This window comes from Rhineura floridana, chromosome 8 (assembly GCF_030035675.1).
Source record: "Rhineura floridana isolate rRhiFlo1 chromosome 8, rRhiFlo1.hap2, whole genome shotgun sequence".
NCBI classification, from domain to species: domain Eukaryota; kingdom Metazoa; phylum Chordata; class Lepidosauria; order Squamata; family Rhineuridae; genus Rhineura; species Rhineura floridana.
This window is the reverse complement of record NC_084487.1, coordinates 120,682,383-120,707,582: the sequence shown is the minus strand read 5'-3', so window position 1 is coordinate 120,707,582 and position 25,200 is coordinate 120,682,383.

Genomic DNA, 25,200 nt, shown 5'->3' with positions numbered 1-25,200 from the left:
CCTGGCTCTTCAGACAGGCCTTTGGGACTTACGGGGAGGGTTAAATTTTTACGACCAATAGCCTACTACTCTGTACTGGAACTGTTTTATTGTTTTATTGTTATATTGTATTTTATGATGTATTTTATTATGATGTAATGTATTGTTGTTAGATTGTACGTCGCCTAGAGGGGCCATTGGCCAGATAGGCGACCCACAAATTAAATTATTATTAATTATTATATTATTCAACTTTGTACAAGTGTCAGGAAATTCCCTCTGAAAAAATAGAAGAGTATATATCTAAACAGAATTTGCCTAAAATTACAGATTTTCAGAGACAAGCTATTAATGGTCCTCTTACGTCAAGAGAAATATCTGAGGCTATAAGTAAAATTAAATTAGGAAAGGCGCCAGGACCGGATGGACTATCAGCAATGTATTACAAATGCTTGGAGGAGGAACTTTTATTACCTTTACAGTATACAATGAATTCTATTTTACAAGAGGGGAAGATACTGGATAGTTGGAAAAATGCCAATATAACATTAATACCTAAAGAGGAGCAGGATCTAACCAAAACAAAAAATTATCGGCCAATATCTTTATTGAATAATGACTACAAGATTTTTACAATGATTTTGGCTGAAAGAATGAAAATAATATTGCAACAATTTATTCAGGAAGATCAAGCGGGGTTTTTACCTAAAAGACAATTACGTTATAACGTCAGGAATGTTTTGAATGTGTTGGAATATCTAGAACAACGAAATGACATACAAGCAGCTTTGATTTTCTTGGATGCTGAGAAAGCATTTGATAATTTGAATTGGAAATTTATGTTTAAGGTTCTAGAGCAAATGGACTTTGGAGATAATTTTATAAAATGGATCAGATCGATTTATACATCACAGAAGGCACAGATAATTGTCAATGGGGATTTAACGGACTCATGTGAAATACAAAAGGGTACAAGACAGGGATGTCCATTGTCCCCTCTTTTATTTATTCTGGTTCTAGAAGTGCTGCTTAGAGACATAAGGCAAGACAAAAGGATTTCGGGAATAAAGATAAAAAAAGAGGAATATAAATTGAGAGCATTTGCTGACGACTTGATAATTGTATTAGAAAATCCCTTGGAAGGAATCAAAGTATTGATGGATAAACTAGAAGAATTTGGACCATTAGCAGGATTTAAGATGTTGGTGAAAAATTTATCTTTAAGAGATCTTTAAGAGATCAAAAAGAGTTAATGGAGAAGATAGATTTTAAAATAGAAGAAAAGGTGAAATATTTAGGTATCATTATGACAAATAAAAATTCAAAGTTGTTTCATAATAATTATGAAAAATTATGGACAGAGATTAAGAAAGATTTGTTAAAATGGGATAAATTACAGTTGTCATTAATGGGTAGAATATCTGTAATAAAAATGAATGTATTGCCGAGAATGATGTTTCTATTTCAAACAATACCTGTCATATCCTCTGATCTACCTTTCAAACAATGGCAAAAAGATATTTCTAAATTTGTTTGGCAGGGGAAAAAACCAAGAGTTAAATTTAAATTATTACAAGACGCCAAAGAAAGAGGAGGACTGGGATTACCAAATTTGAGACTTTATTTTGCTGCTTGTTGCTTAGTCTGGATAAAGGAATGGATTGTATTGAGGAACAAAAGATTATTGGATTTGGAGGGTCACAACCTGAAGTGGGGATGGCATGGATATCTATGGTATGATAAAGTAAAAGTGAATGTGGATTTTAATAATCATTTCATAAGACGTCCTTTGTTGAAAATATGGAATAAATACAAAACAAGGTTTTTTTTCGAAAATACCACTATGTGTTTCAAGTCAAGAAGCATTTTATAGAAGAGAAATGGCTGGAAAAGAGAAATGGTTAACTTACCAAGAACTATTAGAAAATGTGCATGGAGAATATATAATGAAAGAGAGAGAACAACTAATAAAGGAAGGATATAGTTCACAATGGTTTGCCTATTTACAATTGTTAGAAAGATACAAAATGGACAAGAAAATGTATGGGTTTGAAATAAATAAATCTGATTTTGAAATAGGTTTGTGTACAAATGATGAATGTATAATTGCAAAAATGTATAAATTTTTATTGAAAATGGACATGGAAGAAGAACAAGTAAAAGAGTGTATGGTTAAGTGGGCAAAAAATTTTGGTTATAATTTACAAATGGATCAATGGGAAAATATGTGGAAAAAAGGTTTGAAATTTACATTATGCTATAATCTTAAAGAAAATTTTTATAAAATGATGTATCATTGGTATATGACTCCAGAAAAGTTGTCAAAAATGTATAGTAATGTTTCTAATGTATGTTGGAAATGTAAACAACAAGAAGGATCTTTTCATCATATGTGGTGGTCGTGTAAACAGGCAAAATTATTTTGGGCACAGATAGGTAGGATGATGCAAAAAATCTTAAAGATAAATATTCAGTCAAAGCCAGAATTTTTTTTATTGGGTTTTATGGATAAACAAAAGGAAAAGAAATATGGAAGAATAATATTATATATGATCACGGCAGCAAGATTATTATATGCACAAAAGTGGAAAATGGAATCGATACCAACAATGGAAGAATGGCTATTGAAATTAATGGACTTAGTTGAGATGGACAAATTGACATGCCTTCTCAGAGAAAAAATGACAGATACATTTCTTAAGGAATGGAAGCCTCTTTTGGACTTTTTGTTGAAAGAAAAAAATGAAATGATGATAATGGGATTTGACGATTAATCAAGATAGACTATGGAAAAAAGTGAATTTTGTATGTTTTAGGGGACAGGTTTGATATATATTATATACTTATAGCTGATCTGTAACAAATCGGAAGTCAAGTTCTTCTTTTTATTTTTGTTGTATTGTTTTTGTTGTATTTGTTTTATAAAAATTTGAATAATAAAAGTTATTACAAAAAAAAAGATGTTTACTATTTACACAACCTGTAAAGATATTTATAGCACAATCCTTTGCATGTCATGTCTCAATGTATTCAATGGGGTTTACTCAAACAGGAAAGGATGTGCAGTGCTGCAACCTCAAGAGAAAAGGAACTTCACTCACCCAACCCAAAATTCAGAATCATGCCACTTTAAGCTATTTTGCAACTATTTTATACTTGTTTTTTGGTTATTGGATTTTAAAGGGATTTATTTCTTGTTTTGAGCTGCCTTGATTTCCAATTGCCAACCCTACCTCACAGGGTTGTTGGAAGGACTCCACACATACACTCACACTGGAGATGTAAAAATACATACACCACATATAATAGTTTATTGTCAAAACCAGTTGGTCATTGCAAAATGTTTTCTTTAAAAAAATAAATGTTTATTAGTTTTCTACAAAATAAAAGCAGTGACACCTAAGTAAGCCCCTCCTAATTGCTTTAAAAATAGGGTTGGAGGGGGAGAGAAAGATTTACAACACAAACACAATTCTTTGTTACATTCACTGAAAAGTCCCATTAATTTGCAGCACAATCCTAACCATGTCTACTGAAAAGTAAGTCCTATGGAATCCAATGGGGTTTACTCCCGGTATTTGGGATTAGCATTGCAGCTTTACTCCCAGAAAAGCAAGTATAGGATTAAAGTTTCATATTGGGAAGGTTTTCAAACAGGCTATGAATTAGAAGAATAAACTGCACTCTTCAGCAGCCCAAGAAAATTTAAACTTGTTTGACTCATAATTAGAAAAGTATAACACATTGTAATGGCACCATAAGCTGAATGTACACTTCTTAAAAATTTCTGTTCAAAAATTATTTGAAAGATAAAATGTATAATATGCCATTTTTGCAAGTAATTTAAAAAACTCTACATGTACATTTTTATTATAATAAAAACTGAAATTGTTTACTGTGCACGCCTACCAAGATCCTGCTGTGATCTTTTGTTCTAGATCTTCTACACACAGAGTGAAAGGGACTTTTGCTGCTACTGAAAGCTATAAATTTACTCCATTTATGAGATTTTCAGACAAGGAGGAAAAGACAGCAGTTTTTTGGACTTACAATGGGTTCTAGCGATGCCTGGAGGTCAACAAATTCCTTGTCAATCACAACCCTGACTCTACTTATTGACTACAAACCTGAAAGGATAGGGTTAGAGTAGCCAGCTGTGAGCTCATGATTCTCAGTGCCATTCAAGGGGGAGAACAGGCCTTGCAGCAGCCCTCTCAGCTCTTTCCAGAGAGAAGTAACACACGGAGCAGGCAGCCAAAATCAATCATCTTTAGACTTCCTGAGCTTCACCTCGCTCCTGACCCCAGTCCTCCCATCAGATCCCTGCTGAGATCAAATAATTAGAGCACATGACTTTTTGACCAATCACACCACTGTATGTCTTAGTGCCAGCTCTGGATTTTCATTACTTTTTTTTTTATGGAAGCAAGCAAGGAGAAGTGGCTGCTGTTGTGCATGTTGGAGAGATATTAGTTAGCTGAAGCACCAGCAGCTTGTTCTGTGTGATTAGCTTTATTTACATATTTAACAGGATTTATATATTGCCTAATTGTCAAAACCTCTTAAGTGGTTTACATAAACCATACATTAAAATTACTGAAAAATCAGATACTAAAAATGAGTTAACCTAAAAAAATTCAAAATAAAATCAGCAGTTTTAAAATACACATTATAAAATAAAATTACTTATTCAAAGGTATGTCATATTTACATGTCTGAATAGGCTTGCTTAAACAAAAAAAAGCTTTTAGCACATATCAAAAATGTTACAGCGAAGGCTCCTGCCTCATGTCAATAGGCAAGGAGTTCCAAAGTGTAAGTGCTGCCATGCTGAAGGACTGATTCTATGCAAGCACAGGACAAATATTACATTCCACAATGTAGCTGAGTAAACATACATAGGGTAAGGCAATCCTTCACATAAAGCCAACGTCTTCATTGCCTGCTCCATTTTCCTGCTCTCTATATGTGCCAAGAGAGAGCCAGTGTGGTGTTGTGGTTAAGATGTTGGACTACAACCTGGGAGACCAGGGTTTGAATCTCCATACAGCCATGAAACTCACTGGGTGACCTTGGGCCAGTCACTGCCTCTCAGCCTCAGAGGAAGGCAATGGTAAACCACCTCTGAATACTGCTTACCATGGAAACCCTATTCATAGGGTCGCCATAAGTCGGAATCGACTTGAAGGCAGTCCATCCATATGTGCCAAGAGCAGCACCCACTTGCTTGCATTTGTTCCTGACTCCTCCTCTTCCAATTCTCCTCCTTCCCCTCCCACCCTGCAGGTGTGCACAGCTGCTGCCTCTGCCTGCTGTCAACAGGAAAGCTGGACAGCCGCAATAGCTGCCAATAAAAACAAATAAACAGCCACCCATCACCCAAACCCATATTTTTAATGGTTTCCCAGACACAAGATTGTGATCTGCTTTAAAAGAGGGGAATTGGCCATCCTATTCTGGAAAAATGTTTAAAACTAACTTAGTTTGGCAAGCAGGGATATGGTTAGCTCCCCTCGCCCGGCATCAGCCCCTGATCCAATCTTGCCTAGAAAAAGATTTCAGAAGATCCATTTTGGGATCTCTCATAAATAGTTTGGACTTGGGTGATCAAAATATGCCATTTGTTGTTTGTGATAATTAATCATGTGGTATGATCTTCCTGCTGATTTCAATGAGATGAATTAAGCATATCCTTAAACCTCTTCATTTTCACCAATAGGACTTAAAAGTGCTGAATGTTCACTGGGATTTCATCTCTAAATAATTAGCAATTTCATTGATTAATAGCTATGTGTTTATCGGGGTGGGTGTGCTTATTTTTCTCCAACGGTAAGATCACATTGAAAAGTAAAGAACATTAATTACTACATTAATAAATGACCTCCAGAAGAAAGGTTGTGAGGGGAAAGGGTTGTGGCTCAGTGGCAGAGCACAGGCTTTGCATGCAAAAGGTTCCAGGTTCAATCCTCAGCATCTCCAGGTAGGGCTAGGAGAGACTCCAGCTGGAATCCCTGGATAGCTGCTGCCAGCCATTGTCAACAATCCTGGGTTAGATGGACCAATGATATGACACAATATAAGAGTTTCCTATGTCCGTTCTTTCTTTCTTTCTTTCTTTCTTTCTTTCTTTCTTTCTTTCTTTCTTTCTTTCTTTCTTTCTTTCTTTCTTTCTTTCTTTCTTTCTAGTAGTTTTACTTGGATTACTGTCTCACGAGGCACTTGCAAAGGGGAAAAAAGATTATTCACTATTCCGGAGATAACTGTGCTGTGAACACAAACTCTAAGAGCAATTCTTTTGTCGATGTTTTTACCTCTCGTTGTCTCTACATGCCTAGAAAGAAAAGAAGAGTGATGGGCCTCAAAGCATTCAATTCTAAGAGCTATCGAAGGTTCTCTCTGGATTCTTATCTCCGTGTTCTGACAGACATAAAGCTCACAAAGCACCATGCAAGGATGTGAAATGTATGGCTCTCCATCCCTGGCTGTGGTAGAAGGCATACAATGATTTCTCTTTATCAGTTTCAAAATTGAGATGGGTTTTGTTCCACTACAGACATGACTCACTTGGAGCTGCTTTTTAAAAGTTTTCTGTGGAGCTGAAATAAATCGGAGAGGGAAAGGAAATTATCCCAACAAGCAAAGCAGTGGAGTTGTGGATCTAACATTGCATCCCAGCCATAATGTGGGGAAGGCAGTTCTTTGTTACATTTTGCTATGCCACCTCCAGGTCGGCATAGCCGAAGTTTCTGAGAATCAGGCCCTTTGGGGATTCTGTGCACCCTGTTCCTGTCTGCCCCTGCAACAACCCTGTAGCCAGCCTTCCTTGTTAGGTGGGGCGGCCACATTTCTAGGTGGGGCATTTGGGGGGTGAGAAGCGCATTGCACCAGCCAATCCTACCACCACCACCATCACCACTGGTGAAGAGAATGTGAGGGCCAGGCCAGAGGAAGGGAAAGGCAGTGGCCTTCCCCCTCACTCCTTCCCCATCCAGAGAGTGTATAAACTTACATGAATGAAGTTTAATCTGTTGAATTGTCTCACCAGTAGAAACAGTCTTCTATGCAAGCTCTCAGTCACACATATAAGTCTTCCATTGATAGACAAAACCAGAATGGACATAGAAAGCATCAGCTCATTTCTCCCAGGCACCCGGAAGCAACACTAGACTGATTTCTGTTTTGCTGACCACAAGTTTGATGCTGGTATAGATCCAAGGAGGTTTTCAGCAATTGAATTCTATCTAGTCTTCCATCACACATACACACACACAAGCACAGAGAGAGAGATTCATTCAATGATAAAGGTAATGGTGGTATATGGGCAACATTTAACATGTGCAAAATTATTTACAAATTGTCTATGATTGGGGAAAATTCTCTCTCACACTCTCTTAATAAAAATTTTTTAAAACAGAAAGCTTTTGGAATAAGTAATCTCTCTCTGATCTTTTGAAAAGCATTTAAAGGCAGGAACAATCAGCTTCATACCGATTACAATCTGTCTAACAAGAGACTACAGCTTCTCTTCCACCGTCATCCCGAGTAATTCAAGTGGATTGTATTAGAGCAGTAACCTCCAGCATCTATAGAACATTTCTTCAGTGAGACTTGGAAACTGAGTGGCAGAAATGTGGAGGGTAAAACCTGACGTTGCTTTTAAATCCAGACCATTTACTCGGCTGTTCTCTGATTTAAATGATATGTCTCTAATCTAATTGCCACTTGTTGAGTGATGATTCAAACAGGATGCAACCCCTGAGGAGCAGGAAACTATCAAGGATTATTTGTATCACTAAAGGGAGTCCCAACTGGTCATAATTCTTCAACCAAGTCTGTCAGGTGTCTAAGTCAATGACTTTGGGTGAATAAAAGCATGCAAAATAGAATTCATTGGCTGAGTTCACTCTCAAGCTAAGATTCCCTTTTTTGGTAGGGCACTGTTGAAGACTAAAATACCACGTTAAGAAGACTTGGCCAGTTTAATTTGGATCTACACATGCAGTGCAATGAAGTGGTAGTGTCCTGAGGTGTGCCACTTGAACCTGCATGTGGAGGACCACATTTTAAGAAAAAGAGCTCAGCTACAACCTTTAAGAAGAGCCCTGCTGGACAGGGCCGGTTCTAAAGGGCGGCCAGGTTGGGCACTGGCCCGAGGGCCCCGGAGCTACAGGAGCCCCTCAGGGGCCCCTCCGCTCCCCTTCTGCGATCCACGCTGCCCCACGTCTGGAGAATCAGACCAGCTGTGTGCAGACCCACAAAGCATGAAGACACTGCAAACTCTGTTTCTCACCTTCTTCCCACCCTATTCTAGGCTGGAGAACTTTTGGAGACTTTTATAAGGACTGTCAGCTCCGCAGAAATGGCAAGATCTGTCCTCTTGACCAGCAACCCTAGGAGCTTCCTGACACAAGTCTTCTTATTCTAAAAGTAAATACTGCAAAAAAGGAGATGAATGGATCCAAAGCTTCAGGTGATGAGATACTCAGAGACAGACTCAAGGAAGTTGCTGGAGGGCACACAGAACCTGACTAATTGGATACGACGAAGGTATGTTTGGAGCTCCGGTTTCTTGACTCACAAAGGCTTCAAGGGAAAGCAGCAGCATTCCTTTTGAAGAAGGAAGGAGATTCTCGTTTCTCTTTATGTCTTATTCAGTCATTCCTTTTCCCGCTGCTGTTTCATCAACAGGCAAAGTGGGCAAACTACTATCCCTGAAGTCATTGGTAAACCTCTGTCTGGACATAAAAACGATCATAGGGTTCATGTAGCAAGCTAAAGCTGGCAAAAGGTACCTCTACCCCTTTCTTAACGTTCTTGAAGTATTTCCAGAGCCCTTGCACAGATGCTTCTCCAGACAATTTCCATTGCTCTCATTTGCCGATGGGATCCCAGAATGCCCACTTCTGAGTCCATCATTTCTTGAGCTCCAGAATCTCTGTACACCAGAACAGAACTTAAACAGGGCTGCATGTCCTAAAAAAAAACAACTGGTTCATTGTGAGCTTGATTTGCAACGTAAGGGGCATCTCTCAGGATAGCGCAGCCTTGCTGGATCAGGTAATCTATTCTTCTCAACCCCTTCCAGCACGTGATTACAGTTTCCCCTCACCAAATGAACTCCAAAAATCCATAACAACACTTTCTTCTTCCTTACTAGTTCTCCATTCCTTCCTTTGCTCCTCAGGTCTAACTGCCCCAACTCTCCCATTCTCAATATTCCAATCTCCTTGGCAACAATTGCCAAGACTAAAGCTACATTCACACCATACATTTATTCCATTATTATAGCATTTTCAACAGTCATGGCTTCCTCCATAGAATCCTGGGAAGCGTAGGTTGTGAAGAGTGCTGAGAGTTATTAGGAGACCCTTATTGCCCTCACAGAGCTACAATTGCCAATCAGCCCCTCTTCCCTGAAAACTCTGAGAACTATCATGCTATGAGGGAAATAGGGGTCTTCTAACAACTCTCTGCACTCTTCACAAACTATGGCTGCCTAAAGGGGAATAATAACAGAATAAATGTGTGGTGTGAATGTAGTTTAAAACAGAACTGTCTCATCCTTAACTACTTAAATTTACTTATTCTCTGCCCCCCCCAGGCAACTAGCCTTATGAAATATGTTAAATACAAAACATTAAACAGGCTTGTTATCATAAACCCACATAGATAAACAGACATTATTTGCCATATTAGGGTTGCCAGGTTCAGGGCCTGAGACTGACCCTGTATCTTTAGGAGAAGAGAAAGTCAGGCAAGTGCAGGTGTTCTTGCATTCCTGTAATGGGAAAAACCACAAGGTGGAATTCTCCTTTCCCCCTGCACAACTTTTAAAGATACAGAAGACCTCTTGGAGGCCTGGCCTGGCCTCATGGAATTCTCTCACCAAAGTCAGGGCGTGCACGTCCTCCGCTGTTTCCCACAAAAGTTCTGATGGATCGTAACCCTTCCAATGAATCAGGTACTGAAGGCACCCACGGCGCTTTCTCGAGTCCTATCTCTGTTCTACCTCATATTCCTCCTCCCCATCCACCAACAACAGCGGTGCAGGCTCAACCCGCGGGCAGTGAGGGTCAGGAGGAACGTCCTTCTTCAGTAATGCCCGGTGGCATCTTGAAAGTGGGAGGTGGCTTTAGTCTGTAAGCCATAGGGTTAATCTGCACCTCCACCTCAAAGGGCCCTACACGCCTATCCTGCAGCTTACGACACCGGCCAGGCATAGGTAAATAATGTGTAGACACTCACACCTTGTCTTCCACTTGAATGAGGGCTCCCTCTTGCCGGTGCTGGTCGGCTGCGCGTTTGTAATCCGCCTTGGCTTGTTCCAGTTGTTCCTGGAGCAACTGTTGCATAGCGTGAAGTTCCTGCAGGAAATCCTCGGCGGCTGGGACAGAGAGGTTGTCCTTTGGGGTAGGGAACGCTCGGGGATGGTAGCCAAAGTTGGCAAAGAAAGGAGTCTGTTGCGTGTGCGAATGCACTGCATTATTATAGGCAAATTCCGCTAAAGGTAGGTAGGACATCCAATTGTCCTGCTGGTAACCCATGTAACAACATAAATATTGTTCCAAAATTGCATTCACCTTCTCAGTCTGCCCATCCATTTGAGGATGATGAGCGGACGACAGTCTTAATTCACTTTGTAGTAACTTCCACAATGCTTGCCAAAAACGTGCAGTAAATTGTGTTCCTCGGTCGGAAACCAAGCTGTCTCGCAGTCTGTGCAGCCGGTACACATTTTGAACGTACAACTTGGCAGTGTCTTGAGCATTTGGGAGCCCGGCGCATGGAATGAAGTGAGCCATTTTCGAGAAGGCATCAACCACCACTAAAACTGTGATTTTCCCCTGAGAAGGTGGGAGGTCTGTAATAAAGTCCATAGTAACCATCTGCCAGGGTCCTGATGGAGTAGGAAGGGGTTCCAACAGCCCCGATGGCTTCCCAGTGGCATGTTTGGCTCTCATGCAAGTGGGGCAGGAGCAGACGTAATCTTCTACATCCTTCTTCACCTTGGGCCACCAGAACTCCCTGGTGACGGCTTGAATGGTCTTAAAGACCCTGAAGTGGCCTGCCGTGGGAGAGTCATGGAACAGACGTAGCACTCTGGCTGTCAGTTCTCTGGGGGGCACGTAAATAGCCTCCTGATGGTGTAGTATGTCATCCTTCCATGTGAAGTCCTTCTGTTCTGCTTCGGGCTGCGCGCCTACACCAGCCTGCCGCCCCGGGCAAATGGGTCCTCCTTTTTGAGCCTCATGCACTTCAGCCTCCCAGGAGTCTTGACAAGCCCCAACCACTCCCTTCTCGGGAGGAATAATGAACTGTAATGGTCTTGGGGTGGGGTCCCCCAGATATTTCAGTTTCAGGGATAGGGCATCGGCCCTCTTATTCTGTGCTTGGGATATATAATGGATTTTGAAATGGAACCGTGCAAAGAACTGAGCCCAGCACACTTGCCGTTGATTGAGTTTGCGGGTGGTGTGTAGACTCTCTAGATTACGATGGTCCGTGTGCACCTCAATTTCATGCTGCGCCCCTTCCAGGTGGTGTCTCCAAGCTTCAAAGGCATCTCTGATGGCCAACAGCTCCTTTTCCCACACAGTGTAGTTTTGTTCAGAGTTGGTTAACTTTCTGGAAAAGTAGGCACAAGGCTTCAGTCCTCCCCCTTTCTGAGCCAGTTGCAAAAGGACGCCTCCGATTGCTACGTCTGAGGCATCTGTCTCTACCACAAAAGGGAGTGCAGGGTCTGCATGTTGTAGAATGGGTTTGGTAGCAAACCTTCGCTTCAGGCTCTCGAAGGCCTCCTGAGCAGCTTCTGTCCAGCGGAAAGGTCCTGAGCCCTTCAGGCAGTCCATGAGCGGCACAGTCTGTTTGGAGTAGTTGGCTATGAACCGATGGTAATAATTGGCAAACCCCAAGAAGCGTTGCAAATCTTTCTTGGTCTTGGGGGGCTGCCATGTGAGTACGCAATGGACCTTCTCTAGGTCCATTTCTACTCCTGCCGGGGAGACTGGATACCCCAGAAAGTCCAAAGTGGTCAGGTCAAACCCACATTTCTCCAGTTTAACGTAAAGGCGGTGTTCCCGTAACTTCTGCAACACTGCACGCACATGTGCATCGTGTTCTTCTGGGGTATCCGAGTAAATCAAGATATCATCCAGGTACACAATCATAAAGTGGTCCACAAAGTCCCTGAAGATGTCATTCATGAAATTCTGGAAGACTCCAGGAGCCCCCGACAATCCGAATGGCATGACTAGGTACTCGTACTGTCTGTAACAGGTCTTGAACACAGTCTTCCACTCATCCCCCTCCTTGATCCGCACCGTTATAAGCTCCTCTCAAGTCCAGTTTTGTGCAAATTTTGGCGGATCACAGCCGCTCCAGCATCTCCCTGATGAGCAGCAAGGGGTAACTATTGGGGATCATGATCTGGTTTAGGGCTCTGTAATCATTACACAGATGGAGCTCCCCCCCCTTTTCTTAACGAACAACAGGAGTGCGCAGGCTGGGGACTGCGAAAGGCGAATGAAGCCTTTCTTCAAATTGGTGTCCAGAAACTCCCTTAGTGCTGCCAACTCAGGTTCGGACAGAGAATAGATCCGCCCGGCGGGGATACGCACCCCAGGCATCAAATCAATGGCACAATCATAGGGCCGGTGAGGAGGGAGTTGTTCCGCTTCCTTTTTGTCAAATACATCTCGAAAATCCCCATACTTGGTGGGCAAAGTTATTTCCCTTGGAGAAGGCATCCTGCCAACACTTCCGGCTTCTCCCCAGGCTGGCAGTGTTGTTGGCAGTACTTGGAGGTAAAAGCCACCACCGCTTCATCCCAAAAGATTGTGGGGTTGTGCTGGACCAGCCAAGGCATGCCCAGCACCACCGGAAAGTGAGGCAAGGACGCCACATAGAATGACAGGTCTTCTCGATGTCCAGGAACTGTCACTTCCAAAACCTCAGTCGCTCGGGTTACTCCCCTGGACTTCAGGGGGCAGCCATCTATAGTTCCCACTTACAACGGCTGGCTCAGTTCTCGAGTGGGAATAGCATGGTGCCTTGCCAAATCTCGGTCCATGAAACAAGAGGATGCTCCGCTGTCAATCATAGCCTTGGCTGAGAAACTCTCGCCCGAGGGCAGTGTGATGAGAATGGGCAACAGGAGGGCACCTTGGGACGGAAGGGGTCGTGGTGGAGGCTCAGTGTCTGTGGCACCCCCAACTCTCTAGCCTCTATGAGAGCTGGAATGTGAAGTTTTCCGGCGGCTGGGGTCTCCCAGTCTTGACTGCACAGTTTCGGGCGAGGTGGCCTGGCTTCCCGCAGTACAGGCACAGGCCTTCCCTCCGGCGCCTTTCCCTCTCCTCCTCCGTCAAATGCGGTCTGGCCTCCCTAATCTGCATGGGCTCCTCTCCCAAGAGAGTAGGGACGCCCGTGCTGGGTACGGGGTGCACGCGAGGCAGTGGAGCAGCAACCTGTGCCCGGGAAGGTTCCATCCGCCGTTCCAACTTCCTCCCTTCCAGGCGGCTCTCTATCTGCAGACTCAATTGAATCAAATCCCTCAGGGTGTCGGGTTGTGTGGAGCACGCCAGTTCATCCAAAACTTCTGAACTCAGTCCATTTCTGTAAAAATACATCAAGGTGGGGTCGTTGTACTCTGTTTCTTGAGACAAGACGCAAAAAGCATTGGTGTATGCCCCCACGGATCCCTTTCCCTGTCTTAGGGTTCCTAGTTGGCAGGCCACCGTTTCCTTCCTCTGGGGGTCTCGGAACATCTCCCCCATCGCGTCCTTAAATGCATCAAGCTGTTGCAGTACCTGGTCATTGCGAATCAAATATGGGGTGGCCCATTTGGCCGCTTCTCCCTCCAGTAAACTAATGATGAACGCCACCTTCGCATCATTGGTCGGGAACTCAGCTTGGCGCACCTGAATGTACAACTCACATTGGGCTAGAAACGTAGCAAACTGTTCACTCTGCCCCCCGTATCGAACAGGGAGCCCCACTGGAGATTTGACAGGGGCTGCCGCCGCTCCGGGCGGCACAGCTTGGACTTGGGCAATCAAGGCTCTGAGATTCTGGTTATCCGCTTGCAGGGCTTGCGTCGCAGCTCTGAGGTTCTGGTTCTCGGCTTGCAGGGCTTGCGTGGTCGCTCGGAGGTTCTGGATCTCAGTATACAAGGTTTCCATGGTTATGTGTATTCCCCCTCTTGCTCCATCCTGGTCCATGCCATCTGTCATGGGAACAGATTCGAGTAGGGATGGTGGCTGAGTCAAACTGTCCCATCCAGAGCCGGAACCACGAGGCTGAGACGCGGGTGCAATTAAATCTCATTTTACTAAAGTAATGGATACATCAAAGGCATTGCGCTTCATAGAAAAGCCTGCACTAACTCACTAAAAGTCCCTAACTACCCTCTAGGCATGCTCTGCGGTGAATGAAGGAGGTTGACTCAGCAGCTCCCCACTGTGAGCTGCAAGCTTAAATAAGGAACGTTTTTGAGCATAATCTCTGACTCCTTCGCAAGTCCTGTCTCTGCCCTGTCCATTTCTCGCGGCAGCGGGACCGAGGTGATGGGGGGCGTGTTTCCAATCCTCATAGGAGGACACCTGCTCCTGAGTAGCAGGCTCAAGGTCAGGAGGCTGCGTCACACTGGTGGCACCCTGGGAACTGCTTGGCAAGGGAGGAGTTGGCAAGTTCTCCGGAGCTTCCCCCAACAGGTCCTCTGCAACAACTGGGGGTGGCGCGCTCTCCTCTTTGGAGACCGCACCATCTGTGGCAACTGACTCGAGTTCAGGTTCGCTCCCCCCCCCAAGGTCCTGCTCAGACTCAACAACTCCTGGGTCTTCCGCGACTTCTGGCAGCTGAGCTGCCTGAAACCCATGCCTCCCCCCTCCCTGCCCTTCCAAGGAGAACTGAGGCTCAACAATGCCATATGTGTATGTGTGTGTGGCTGCCTACTTCCCCAGTGAATCCCAAGGGCTGAAGTTCATTAAGGGTGCTGGGAATGGTAGCTCTGTGAGGGGTAACTACAGTTCTCAGGATTCTCTGGAGAAAGTAATGTGCTCTAAATGTGTGGCGCATGTGTGTATATGTTAGGGGAAATGTAAACTGGGCAGTTAATGTACATAACCGGCCATGTATCAGGGAGCTCCTGAGGTTGTTGGTCAACGGGACAAATCTTGCAGTTTCTGTAGAACTGCCAAACCTTTTAAAAGAGTCTCCAAAACTTTTCCAGCCTAGAACAGAGTAGGGAGAAGGTGAGAAACAGAGTTTGCTGTGTCTTCATGCTCTCTATATGCCTGCACCGAGCTAGCCTGATTCTGAAAATGTAAAGGTGTCCCCGCACTTATAGTGCGAGTCATTTCCAACTCTTAGGGTGATGTCTTGCGACGTTTACAAGGCAGACCGTATATATGGGGTGGGATTGCCAGTTCCATCCCCGGCCCTTCTTTACCCCCAGCATATGCCGGGTACTCATTTTACCGACCACGGATGGATGGAAGGCTGAGTGGACCTTGACCTCAAAGAAAAAGGCAAGGAAGAGCCAGCCAGAATGCCAACTTTTAAAAGCAGCAATTTTGAGACTCTGAAAAACACTGACAATTTACTCCTCCAGTCTGTTCCCTACTGCTTAATCAGTTCCTGATCCATAAGAGGACTTCACCTCTTACTCCATGACTGCTGAGCTTACTGAGGAATCTTTGGTGAGATACCTTCTTTGTCAAAAGCTTTTTGAAAGTCCAACAACCCTATGTCCACTGGATCATAGGCAAGCACAATTTGTGACATGGCACAACATCATTGCTGATCACAGGGCATGTCTGTTAAGGCATCAGTCTTATCCAATTTCCCAGCTTTGTGGAGCTTAAGTCACCATGAGATAGCCATAACTCTTATCTTACAGTGGCAGTCTTTAACTCATTGAATATATTATATTATACTGATGACTTTTTGTACATTGTGGCCATCCCATAATCTGGACCCCCATGATGAACTACCTGGTTGACCAGCTCACCACTCACATATTCAGTGCAAGCTGATGACACAGTAAGCATTTTATAGAGTTGTGTGATCCAGTAACATGCCTCTCTTTCATCATTAGATAGTTTGCAGAAGTTCATCAATTACGCTTCATAAAGTTCATCTGATCTGTATATGATCTCTACCATATCTTTTCAGTATCTCTGCCACATACTGTACTTGGCCATCAATGACTTTCACATTATACACAAGCTGTTAGTCACACACAAAGGATTGCCATTATTGGTATTGCCAGTCATCATTGCTACATTTGCTTTCTGCTCCACACATTTCAGTTAAAATGTGCAATATGCTAAAGAGTTCCAAAACCGTTCTTGTTCTTAGTTTATTCTCTGGAAATTTTCAAAGAGCTGCTTAATCACTAAGTGTCACTAGTTGTTTTCTAAATATTGCTTCTTGTTGTTTTCACTTGTATTGTATTACATCTTAGCCTTACACTTTCTTCCATTAGAACAGCCTTCTCCGACCTGGTGCCCTCCAGATGTTCTGTACTATAACACCCATCAGCCCTACCCAGCATGACTTGGGAGCTGCAATGTCTTGAGGGCTCCAGATTGGGGAAGGTGGCATTACAAAGTTGTGTAGATTTGATAATGGGATGCATAATCATGTGTCTCTGTGGGCTTATATTTCAGGAAATGGTACATGAAGCATCATTTCTATTCTCTGCTGCAAATAACAGAATTAAAGAAATAAACTAAATTGTCAGTGTTCACAACCAGGACTAATTTCTATTATAAGAACAGTTTTTCCCTCTCTCTTGCTTTCTCTCTCTCTCTTTGCTGAAGAAAGTGCTGCATAAAATATAGCCACCAGTTTGAAATGAGACTTTCATGAATATTTACCACATTGAGCTTTTTCACACATGAATACAAGGAAGGGGAGGGAAAGGTGTTTGCTGATACCATGTATTTGCTTTCACCTGCAATGATGGTAACCAGCTTCCAAAAACATGTACACCTGAACACACTCACACACACACACACTTTATAATGAAGATAAATTCTCCGAAGTTTAGCATTATCTTCTTGCATTCACATTTCACATTCTAATTCATCAACTGTGACAATATGATAAATGCATTTCACATTAATGGCATTTGGAGAAGTTAAAAATATCTGGTGACAGGAGAACCACATGGAGTCTGTTCTCACAGCTTGGTACCAATAAAAAGAGTGTAAATAAGAATGACTTACTAACACCACTCCATTAAGCTTCTCATTTTCTATTTATTTTAGAAGCCATATGGTGACTGATTAATTTCTATATTTCTGTCTTGTGGTGGATAATTTTAATCTATGGAGATAATAGATCTATGGAGCGAGGTCTGTGGATGGAGGACCCAGTCGTGGGCATGGAAATTTCCACAAAAGTATGCATGTTGTACTCATTTTGTACACAACCTTCCCCTAAAATACCTATTAGGGGGGAAATGTGCAGAAAGCATTTTCCCCTAAAATACACATTTTTGTGCCCATTCTGTAAAATATGCATTTTTGTACACATTTTTTAAACCGAAATGGCACTGCAAAATTCAGAGAAGTACATTGTCCAATTGATAGCTGTATTCCAATCTGCAAATAAGCTGGATACTGATGAATTATGTTGGCTTGCTTTCAAATGTAGACAGAACAAATTTCTCCTCCATCCCTACCCCAGATTCAGGGTTGATTCATACATACACGTACATCATTTGATGTTGTCACAGCCTATCTGCGCTGGGTGAGATAGAAGAACGTCTTGCCAAATTTGCACCCCCAGTTGTTGGAATTAAAGACAGAAAAATATAAGTTATGTTTGCTTCATGGTCCTGGGGCCATAGATTTCTCATTTTCACCAAAGTGTCCTTTGATACAAGAGAAAAATCTGAGGCCCTGAGAATGCAAAACAAGTATTGGTTATGCTTTCCCATCTTTCATTCTAATGAAAAATTGGCAATACAAGTTGGTAAGGGATTCTTCTACGTCACCTGGCACTGACAGGCTGTGAATGTAAACACTGACTTAAGAATGCTGCTTTGTTTATGGAGGAAGGTCACAACTGGAGCAAAACTGGAAAGAATTCAAGGGAGTTGACAATGTTTATTGTCACAGTTCAGTGTTCTCAACGCTCTCATGGCCCCTCCAATCATCAAGTGAGCACAGTTTGTGAATCTCCTGGAATCACAAGGGAATCAAGCATCTAAAAAGGAACTGTACATCCAGAACTGTGACTTTTACAATGACAATAGCAAAAAGGATACATCTAAATATGTGGTATGTCATTTGATATACATTATTGAACGCATGTGTCAAGGAATCCCTTCTCTGAGTAATGTTATCACAGCATAAGCTTTTGTAGCTTACAGTCCTGCTTCTTTCAGGTGCAGAAAGAAAGAAAAAGACATGTCTGTGTTCATAGTAATCCACATGTGTAAAGGGACACTCACCTCTGTTACACTAACATGGGCATGCAAGGGTATGTTAGTAATAAACTAGCAAAATGCCCATCCAGTAATGGGAATATAAATGTAACAGCTGCCTTGGTTGTTCCTTAACTTTGTATGCCCAGCCCACGTTCATTCTTGACCCTTTTCTTTCAGTCCTTTTAACCATGGCTGCTTTGCCCTTTTCCTTCGCTTGAGGTATGTTCCATGCCTAGTGGCATCCAAGTCTGAAATGAGGGTAGGGATTGGTGTATTAATAGCTGTTGATGTCACAAGGGTATTGTTAGCTCCTTGAAGCAAGAGGGAAGCTGTGCTATTCCCCTAAGCAGTCCATAAAAGGATGAGACATTTGGGAGCTGGAGACATTTCCTCCAGCTTCTTCAAATACTGTTTATTGACCTGGATTTCTGCTTTCTAACAGTACCATGCCAGAAAGGCAATTCAGGAAAAGAAGTTGGAGGGAGAGACAGACAAATGTACAGAGAGGTGGACAGTATTATAGATGATGATTTGCTAAGGGTGATGGCAAGGTGGCAGACACTATAAAGTATCATGAAAATGGTATGGACACCCACATTTTCTTCTCTTTGAATGCTGCAAAAGCAGTAATGTAGTGGCAAATTCGGAAGAGCAGGGTCCCTTCATTAAAGTCACACCACACCCCCTCACAGCTACACCCCCAGGATTCAACATCTGTTCTGCAATTACAGAATTATAGAACCAGAATAAAACTGCTGCATACATAAGCTTCCCCATGCGCTCTCTCTCTCTCTCTCTCTCTCTCTCTCTCTCTCTCTGTGGAAGCTGAACATTGCCAGAAATATTTTGATTTTAAGCATTCTGAAATCAAGCCAAGCATGGGACTAGGATTTGGGAGAACAAGGTTCTTTGCCATGAAATTCATGTCTTACTTACCCTAGGAGCCAATCAGCATTAAGGGGAGTGTTTTGCCAAAGGTTTTTCCCTTCCCTGTGGCAAGAAAGTTCGGGGTCTGAATGACCATGAAACACATTTGTGAAGAAGGAAAATGTACTCCTTTATTGAAGCAGAGCTGTTGGTTTGTATGCAAAAGCTAGCACTTAAAGCAGCTAAGGAGCACATAGCTTATCTTACGTTCTCTGTTTTCCCCTGCTGGAAGCCCCCAGTCAGCAGAAAGAGAGGTCCCTTATGGCCCTGTTTAGATTTACACTGCACCACTCTTCCCCTGCAGACCGGTGCCGAGGCTTCTAGCCAGTGTTGAGGCTTATCTGCCCAGATTGAGGGTCCTTTATTTATACCCAAAAAGACTCTCTGGGAGGGGGCACAGGTGGCACCTATACCTGTGAGATTTTTATCTTTCCCAGGAGCAAGTGTCTTTGATCTCACACTTCTGATTTTTGTTTATCTCACAGTGACCTTGGAGTCATTCTCGCAAGAGCTGAGAATGCAGCAGTTATGCCTTCCCCTGCCCTTTCAGAGTGTGTGAAAGCCTTCTTTCTCCTGCTTGTTTTGATTGATTAAACATCCTTTCTCAGTCTCTGTTTTTAGGCAGAGTGAAAAAGCTTCTTCCTACACAGGATCAGCAAGCCTGTAAATTCTTGACCAGAACTTTCTTCTCGAAGCAAAACTAGGCAAGCAGTTTGCAAAAGCAATATGCACCCCATAAATCAGGTGTCTGAGACAAGAATTATGGGACAGGGGAAATGGGACAAGCCACACTAAGCCTCCTCATTACATCTAGGTGTCTTGGAGTTTTTATTTGCCCCTACAGGGAGGCATGTGCTAGCTACTGAGAAGAGTCTTCTCAGTGATGAGTCACCTCCTTTCACTCTGATTGGCTCCAATCAGCACAAAAGGATGAGTAAGCATGTTGTTAGCCAAGTGAGAAGACTCTTCCCAGTGGCTAACACGCTCCCTTTCCTGCTGATTGGCTTGTACACAGGTACCCTGCTGGGAGCCTGCTCCCAAAAAAGTGAGGGGTCTACAATCCTCTGCAACCCTGGACAACTACACCCCTGCACAAACATGGGTTTAAATCCCATATGTGCCCGCTTGACTGCTTTGATCTGCAGAACTGGGACTTTTACAAGTGCTTCATTAAGTTTGTTCCACACCTGCAAGAAATTATACAGCCACAAGAGTGGCTGTATACTATAGCCAGCAGGGATTTTTCACATTCCACAATGTTAAATTGAAAATACCCCCATGCTATTCTGATGCTTCCCATAAGCTCATTTTAAAACAAAACCCCACAACTTATAGTCCTGAATGCAGAAATACTTGCTTAACAACCCTCTCAATTTTCATGGCGATAAACAAAACAATCAGAAAGAATCGAGAGTTCAAAGTCTAAAGAGAAAGGAAAAAACCCAGACCCCGTTTGGACTTTTTGCTGTCAGAGTTCTCATAATCTGTTGAAATTCATTAAAAATCAGCCATGCTCACAGAGGACCTATAATCCTGTTACTGGCCTTGCCCCATACTCTGACCTTCATCTTCTGCAGTTTAAATGTTAAAAAAAAATGCCTGGCTGATCTTTAATTAATTTAAGTAATTCTGCATTGAACTGAATGATAATGTCTGGCATGCTCAGTAAGAACCAACTGTCAGTGTTCTAAATGCCACACTCACAGCTGTTTGGCTTGCCTAATCAAGGGCCACACCCACACCAGACTTTGATTTCATGTGAAACAGTCATGGCTTACCTCAGAGAATCCTGGGAAGTGTAGTTTGTGAAGGGTGCTGAGAGGAGACTGCTATTCCCCTGACAGAGGACCAGTGGCCAGAGTGGTTTAACAGTCAGCCGCTCTGACTGAAGTTCTGTGAGGGGAACAGGAATCTCCTAGCAACTCTGAGCACCCTTCACTAATTACACTTCCCAGGATTCTTTGAGAGAAGCCATTACTGTCCAAAGTGAAATAAAGGCCTGGTGTGGATGTGGCCAAGGACAGCTTTGGTTTAAAGTTGGGTGGGAGGCTACATGTGCCTGCTGTAGAATAAAAAGGTAGGGGAAACATATAATTTTATTGTCAGCTGTTTGTAAAATCTGCTTTTATTGTTTTTAAATGAATATTCTATACTATAATGTGAACTGGTTAGAGTTTTTTATTAAGCTGTATATAAATCTTGCTAAAAACAAAAATAAATTGCTTCCTCCGCAGCTTTAAGCATGACAATCCAAATGCATTTTACTTTATAAAATGTTTAGGTGCTAGTTTACATAATCAGATTTCTGAATGATTTCATGCTGTGCCACCTCATTCTCGTGTATTCACTAGATCCTTTTTAAAAAGACCATTTGGAGGGCTCGTGTGGACTGCTCAGTGAGGCTGAAATGTTTGCTCTGAGGGTTTTGTTTTGTTTATTATATTTCCGGGGGGGGGAGTATGTCAGATTAATTCCTGTTCATATGTTGCATTAAGCATAGCCCTGTTCCATGTCCATTGCTGATACACATATTAGGGAAGATCTCATGTAGAAAACATCTGCTGACTTGAAATGCAAGTGTAAGTGTCCCGTTCAAAGCGGGATCCACAAGCCTGAGACACAGGTGCAATTAACTCTTGTTTTATTAAAGTAATGGATACATCAAAAGCAGTGCGCTTCATAAGAATCTATATGCTAGCACACTAGAATTCCCTAACTACACTCTAGATATGCTCTGCAACCTGTGAAGGAAGTTGACTCAGCAGCTTAAACCGGAAAGCTGCAGTCTTAAGTAGGGAAAGTCTTTGATCGTCATCTCTGACTCCTGCGCAAATCAGACCTCTTTCCTGTCTGTTTCTCACGGCGTTGCAAGCGGGGTGACGGGGGGCGTGCTTCCAGTGGCTCATCCGAAAGAACCAGCTCCTTAGCAACAGGCTCTAGGTCGGGGGGTGGAGACGTCCTTGGAGGCTCCCTCAAGCCGCTCTGTGAAGAGGGAGTTAACGCACGCTCAGAGGCAACCTCTGACGGCTCCTCTGATCTGTCCGGGGGTGGTGCGCTCTCTTCTTCGGATACCGCGCCATCTGTGGGAATTGACCCGAACTCAGCCTCACACTCCCTCCCAAGGTCTTGTTGAGACTCCACCACTCCTGCGTCTTCTGCGCCTTCTGGCTGCTGGGGAATCTGAAGCTCATGTCTTCCCTCTCCCAAGCCCTCGTGGGTGAGCATAGGCTCAACAGTAAGGATCTGCATTTAGTGGATGGTATTGGAATGTCCTATAACTAGAGGGGTGTTCATAGAAACACACCTCACATATTGAGAAAAGAATGGAATTGCGTTCACCGGCCATGCTCCTCACACTGGCAAGGTGCACATTGGCCACATTATTATTATTATTATTATTATTGTTGTTGTTGTTGTTGTTGTTGTTGTTGTTGTTATTATTATTATTTATTAAACTTATATACCGCCCGACTAGCAATAGCTCTCTGGGCGGTGAACAACAAAAAATACAATAACATTACACAATAATACAACAAAGCATATAAAAAGTACAAAGTCTAAAATCAGATTTCAACACATTTAAAATTAAATTAACTTAAATTAAAATGCCTCGGAGAAGAGGAAGGTTTTAACTTGGCGCCGAAAAGATAATAATGTTGGCGCCAAGCGCACCTCCTTGGGGAGACTATTCCACAGTTTGGGGGCCACCACTGAGAAGGCCCTAGATCTTGTCTCCACCCTCCGGGCCTCCCTATGAGTCAGAACCTGGAGGAGGGCCTTCGTAGTAGAACGTAGAGTACGGGCGGGTTCATATCGGCAGAGGCGTTCCGACAGGTATCGTGATCCCGCACCATATAACATTCCCTGCTACCTATGCATTTGGGCAATTTGTGAAGAGGCCCCATCAGCGTACATGCAGAGAAAACCTTGACATAAGTGGGGGATTTGATTGGTCCAGAATCTCTGCTTACAGGAAGGCCCGCTTCACACACATTGGCTCAATGCATGGCTAGCAGGGGGCATGGGCAGTGTGCACAGCAGAAGGAAGGCATGGCCATTGGATGCAACCCTGTTCCCTCATTAACATATGTGGAGTATTCATATGACTATCCCATATGTTGCCAGGATTGGTAAAAGAGCTGAACTGGCAAATGGTCTCTTGCTGAGCATGGTGCCCTGATGTTTCTATTACTGCTATTATTACTGGTATGTTACTGTGCGTATTGCTACTGAGCAGGTAACTGAGCTTCAGGAATATTTCTGTATGCTGACATGGCTCTACCCCCAGTGCAACACTCAAGAATAATACGCACATATATAGTTTGATAGCAGATATAGCTGCTGACCATCAGCTATTGACATTATTTATTTATTTATTTATTTATTATACTTGTATACCGCCCGATAGCCGAGGCTCTCTGGGCGGTTTACAGTAACTAAAAACAAATACAATTTAAAATACATCTTAAAAAAAACAAGTTAAAACACCATTTAAAAATTTAAAACAATATAAAGCACATGCTAAAATGCCTGGGAGAAGAGGAAAGTCTTGACCTGGTGCCGAAAAGATAACAGTGTTTGAGCCAGGCACACCTCGTCAGGGAGATCATTCCATAATTTGGGGGCCACCACTGAGAAGGCCCTCTCCCTTATGTAAGAAATTAGAAAACAATTGCTTCAGATTTCTTCTAAAATTTATTTTATTTGCACAGTGCATTGTTCGGACTACTATAAAACACACACACATACCATGAGTGTCAGAGAAATATATGAGAAAGGATACATTATGCTCAGAATGTCACTGAGTTAAAGGGTGTTCTCCACAAGCAGCAGAATGAGGTGGGATTTAGGAGATAGAATGTACTGTACCACTTTGGAATACAAATGGGCCAGGTATTACTTTTGAATGCTTCCCTTTATTAAAAACACCAGAAGCAACACTCCCTGCTACTACAGGACTAAGACAAGAAACAGTATTTTTTTTTACTTGCAGGATTTTTAATATACAAGGGAGCATTCCCAGTCTGAAGTAGTGCTTATTCTGCTGCGCATATAGACAAGGCCTACTGAGCTCTAGATCACTGGTTTTTAGACTGTCTATGTCAGGTAACTCCAATTTCACAAGGAATCTCTGTAGGTTGGTCATAGAAACTCAATATGTTGCAGAAGATTTCCCAGCTTGTTTCCTAGGGCATGCTGCAGGTAATATACTCAGTTCATGAGGACTACTGCACTAAGAGCCAGCTTTATGAGGTGTCACATTTTTGCCCTGTTTGACAGTGTGACTTAGAAGACATCCCACGTTCTACTATATAGCTGCACCCAACAGGGAGATTGATACCGTAGATATCGAAAATAGGTAAATAAATGTGGTGGGTAATTTTATCTTTAGAAAAACTCATTCATTGTTACAGAGATCTTATTAAGGAACTCTTATAAGGGTTTCCTAGAACACAGTTTGAACACCACTGCTTAAGATTATTTGCAACTTTCAGTACAACATAGTATCCACTTCTACTGTCTATTTGATCTGTACAGATTACAGAACCACCAGGTCACCAGGCTGTTTGCTGATTTGTTGCCCTTTTTCTAACCACACTATTGTCCATTTCAGATATACCACTAAGTTATAGTTTACTTTTATGTGAACAAGCAGCAGCAAGCTTTGGGCTCACAAGCTCCTCCCTTTCCCTTTCCTCTTCTGGCATGACCATGAAGAGGAGATCAGAAGCATCTGCTTCCTAACTAAGTAGAGTTAGTCATTATTCAAAGGGGGCAACTCTAGTTACTTTAAACTATGGTTTGATAACAAGCCAGGATCATATGCCAAGTCCAAGTTTTGTAAGGTTTTTTAAGAC